We start from the raw sequence: 5,310 nt of genomic DNA, 5'->3' as shown, positions 1-5,310 counted from the left end.
CAGGCTTGTTTGGCCATTTGTATACTTCTTTAGAGAAATATCTATTTAAATTCTTTGCCCAGGTTTTAATTGTTGTTTGGTTTTTTGCAATTCATCATGAATAATGATGTTGAACATCTTTTCATGTATTTGTCAGGCATGTGCATATTTTCTTTGGAGAACTGGCTATTTAAGTCTTTCCCCATTTTTTACTTGAATTGTTTGCCTTTTTGTTGCTGAGTTATAGGAGCTGTATATATATCCTGGATCCTAGACCATTATCAAATATATAATTTGCAAATATTTTATCCTATTTTGTAGGCTGTCTTTTCAACTTTTTGATAATGTTTTTTTGATGCAGAAAAGTTTTTAATTTTGATTAAATTCAGTTAATTTATTATTTTCTTTTGTTGTTCTTGCTTTTGGTATCATATCTAAGAATTCATTGCCAGATCAGAGGTCACGAGGAATAATTTCTGTGCTTTCTTCTAAGAGCTTTATAGTTTTAGTTCTTACATTTGGGTAATTGATCCATTTTGAGTTAATTTTTGTATGCGGTATGAGTTAAGGATACAAATTCATTCATCTGTATCTGGACATCCAGGTGTCCCATTGTCATTTGTTTATTTTTTAAAAAAAAATTTTTTTTCAACGTTTATTTATTTTTGGGACAGAGAGAGACAGAGCATGAACGGGAGAGGGGCAGAGAGAGAGGGAGACACAGAATCAGAAACAGGCTCCAGGCTCTGAGCCATCAGCCCAGAGCCTGACGCGGGGCTCGAACTCCCGGACCGCGAGATCGTGACCTGGCTGAAGTCGGACGCTTAACCGACTGTGCCACCCAGGCGCCCCCCCATTGTCATTTGTTTAAAAGACTAGTCTTTCGGGGCACCTGGGTGGCTCAGTTGGTTGAGCATCCAACTTTGGCCTAGGTCATAATCTCGCTGGTCCTGAGTTCGAGCCCCACGTGGGGCTCTGTGCTGACAGCTCAGTGCCTGGAGCCTGTTTCAGATGGCTCAGTAGGTTGAGTGTCCAACTTTGGCTCGGTCATGATCTCGTGGTTCGTGGGTTCAAGCCCCATGTTGGGCTCTGTGCTGACAGCTCAGAGACTTGAGCCTGCTTCAGATTCTGTGTCTCCCTCTCTCTCTGCCTCTCCCCCACTTGCACTCTGTCTTTATCTCTCAAAAATAAATAAACATTAAAAAATAAAAAAAAAAAGACTAGTCTTTCTTCATTGAATGTTCTTGACATCCTTGTCAAAATCAGCTATCCATAGAAACATGGGTTTATTTCTGGACTCTCACTTCTCACCCATTGATCTCTGTGTTTGTTTTTATGCCAGTACCACAGTGTCTTCATTACTTTTGCTTCACAATGGGTTTTGAAATCAGGAAGTGTGAGCCCTCCAAATTTGTTCTTCTCTTACAAGATTGTTTTGTCTACATCATCTTTGGAAATTCCATATGAACTTTGGAATCACCTTGTCAATTTCTACAAAAATTCAGCTTGGATTCTTATAAGACTTTCATTGAATCTGTGGGTCAATTAAGGGAGAAGTGACATCTTAACAATATTAAGATTCATGAATAAGGTATCTTCTTTAATTTCTTTCAACAGTATTTTGTAGTTTTAGGAGTTATACGTTTGCTCTTCTTTTGTTATATTTACTCCTAAGTATTGTATTCTTTTTGATGCTATTGTAAATGAAATTTTTTAAAATTTCATTTTCAGGATGTTCATTGCAAGTGTATAGATATACAACTGATTTTTTTATTTTCTTAATATTTATTTTTGAGAGAGAGAGAGAGAGCACGAGCAGGGGAGGAGCAAAGAGAGAAGGAGACACAGAATAGGAAGCAGTCCCCAGATTCTGAGCTGTCAGCACAGACCCCAATGCGGGGCTTGAACTCACCAGCCGTGAAATCATGACCTGAACTGAAGTCAAATGCTTAATGACTGAGCCACCCAGTTGCCCCTACAATAGATTTTTACATATTGATCTTGTATCTTACAACTTCACTGAATTTGATTAGTTCTATTATATTTTAGTGAATCCACAGGATTTTTTAATATACATGATCATAAAATATATGAATTTTTTTTAAGTTTATTTATTTATTTATTTTGAGAGAGAGAGAGAGAGAGCACACACGAACGGGAGGAGGGGTAGAGAGAGAGGAGAGAGAGAATCCAAGCGGGTTCCACGCTGTCAGCACAGGATCTGATGTGGGGCTTGATCTCACCAGTGTGATATGACCTGAGCCGAAATCAAGAGTCAGGCGGTCAGCCAACTGAGCTACCCAGGGGATCCAAGTCAAGCACTCTTTCTTTTTTCTTTTTTTTAATGTTTATTTATTTTTGAGAGAGAGAGAGAGCCCAAGTGTGGGAGGGGCAGAGAGAGAGGGAGACACAGAAACTGAAGCAGGCTCCAGTCTCTGAGCTGTCAGCACAGAGCCCAACATGGGGCTTGAACTAACAAATCACGAGATCATGACCGAGCCAAAGTTGGACACTCAACCTGCTGAGCCAACCAGGTGTCCCTCAAGCACTCTTTCTTAAACATAACTACAATATCATACTTATCATACACAATACCATTCCTAAAAAAACACTAGAGATTTTTTATATCCTCAAAGATCCAGGTCAGCATTCCAATTTCTTCCAGTGTAGGTAAATCAATGTGGCTCACAAAGAGTCACTTCTGATTTGGAGAATAAGGCGTTTCTCGGGTGTTAGAGAAAACAATACTCCAGGGAAAAGAGTGGAAACTCTTGACTCAGGGTATGAGGAAAAGAATTGATGTCTGTTTGTTTCCAGATAAGGGCACAGGAACAAAAGAGGAAGCTACAGAGAGACTGATTTTGGCTCAGAAATGGAAGTCCTATGACCTCAGTCCTACTCTTGCAGCAAAAATTCACCACACCACACCGGATATCCAACCTCATCGTGTATGTAGAAGTGGATCCCTTGCTTGTTATAATCCATCTCTTACTCCTTGTTACTTCCTTCTCTGTCTAGGGCGCATTTTTCAGCCACACCCTCATCAATGCAACTTGCTCAATCCTTGGGTCTCACTTGGGCTGCCCTGCGAAAGCACTTCAAATTTTTCTCTGCCAGTTTTTAAGTTGTTGTTTATTTATTTTCAGAAGAAACTGTTTCATGTACAGCTGTAGATTCAGCGTATCAGTGGGAGAAGATGAATTCAGGATCTACCCACCTCACCATTTTGAACAAGAACTTCTACCCACCCCCAATTTTGAATAACTAAATCCTACTCCTAGGCTGCTGTACACTATCAGATCAAAAAATACCACGTGCCTTGTGACTGGAACTCTGACACATATTTTCCGGTCTCCAACCTCAGTTAGGCAAAAGTTTTTTTTCAACGTTTATTTATTTTTGGGACAGAGAGAGACAGAGCATGAACGGGGGAGGGGCAGAGAGAGAGGGAGACACAGAATCGGAAACAGGCTCCAGGCTCTGAGCCATCAGCCCAGAGCCTGACGCGGGGCTCGAACTCATGGACCGCGAGATCGTGACCTGGCTGAAGTCGGACGCTTAACCGACTGCGCCACCCAGGCGCCCCTAGGCAAAAGTTTTTATTTGACCTTATTGAAGAAAAACGCTGATCAGTTTTTTTTTCTCACTTAGCTCATGGAAACATTAAAGCCCTCAGCTCACTCTTCCTGTTCATTTAATCAACTTTTTAGTGAAGATTAATGGAGTGTCTATGTGCCAGTCACTGTTTTTAGGGACTAGAGTTTCAGAAATAAACAAGACTGACACAATTGCTTCTCTCATGGAGTTTCCAACATACTACTACTCAACAAACAAACAAGATATGAATAAAGATGATTTCCAGTTGAGGTTAAAGCTGTGAAGAAAATAACACAGGATGTTGTGATCAGGATGATGAGGCAGGAGGGGCTCCTTCAATCCTGAACTATGAGGTGTCTGCCATAGGAAGATCTGTATTACAGCTTCAATTTTATAGAAGTTCCACAGTCTCCTGTTACCGCCAGAGCATCTTTGTCTAGATACTCTGCCTCCCAGCCTGGGACTAGAAGTTGACTGTTTGTGTACTTACCCTAAGGCCAACCCTTCTACTCGTGAAATAGGTACCAGTCCTTTTTTTACTTATTCAAGGACGTTCCTTCAGCAAGACTCCATTCTTTCTCCTGTATCATCAAGTTTTCCCTCTCTCCTGAATTATTCCCATCTGTATACAACCATGCTATTTCTCTTATCTTAAAAACCAATGAACATAACATCATACTCAATAGTGAGACTGAAAACTTACCCTCTAAGATCAGGATCAACACAAGGATGCCCACTTTTGTCACTTCTATTTAACATAGTGGAATCCTAGCTAAAGAAATTAGGAAAGGAAGAAGTGAAATCATCTCTGTTCACAGATGGCATGGTCTTATACATAGAAAATCATAAAGATTCCACACACACGGGGCACCTGGGTGGCTTAGTTGGTTAAGTGTCCAACTTTGGCTCGCGTCATGATCTCATATTCCATGAGTTTGAGCTCTGTGTTGGCCTCTGTGCTGACAGTTCAGAGCCTGAAGCCTGCTTTGGATTGTGTCTCCCTCTCTCTCTGCACCTCCCCTGCTCTCTCTCTCTCTCTCTCTCTCTCTTTCAAAAATAAATAAACATTAAAATTTTTGAAAAAACAAGGTTCCATACATACAAAAAATCTGTTAAAATAAACAAAGTCAGCAAAGTTTCAGGATACAAAATCAACATACAAAATCCAATGAGTTTCTATACACTACTAATGAACAATACGAACAGGAAATTAAGAAAACAATTCCATTTACAATAGCATCAGAAAGAATAAAATACTTAGGAATTAGCCAAAGAGATTAAAGACTTGTACAGTGAAAATTATAAAACATTGTTGAAAGAATTAAAGACACAAATGAATGGAAAATCATCCCATTTTGATGGATTAGAAGATTTTAAATTATTAAAGTATCAACACTCATCAAAGCAATCTACAGATTTAATGCAATTTCCATCAAAATTCAGGAGCATTTTATGCAGAAATTTAAAAATCCACCCTAAAATTCATATGGAATCTCCAGGGACCCCAAATAGCCAAAACAATCTTGAAAAAGAAGAAGAAAGGAGATGCCTGGGTGGCTTGGTCAGTTAAGCCTTCCACTCTTGATTTCAGCTCAGGTCATGATCTCACGGTTAATGGGTTCGAGCCCTGTATTGGGCTCTGGGCTGACAGTGTGGAGCCTGCTTGGGATTCTCTCTTTCTCCCTCTCTCTCTGCCCCTCCCCCCAATCAAACGCGTGCATACACATGCATGCA

This window comes from Puma concolor, chromosome A1, assembly GCF_028749965.1.
Source record: "Puma concolor isolate L17-30 chromosome A1, mPumCon1.1.hap2, whole genome shotgun sequence".
NCBI lineage: Eukaryota > Metazoa > Chordata > Mammalia > Carnivora > Felidae > Puma > Puma concolor.
The sequence above is the reverse complement of the archived record's forward strand: the minus strand, read 5'-3'. Positions refer to the sequence as shown.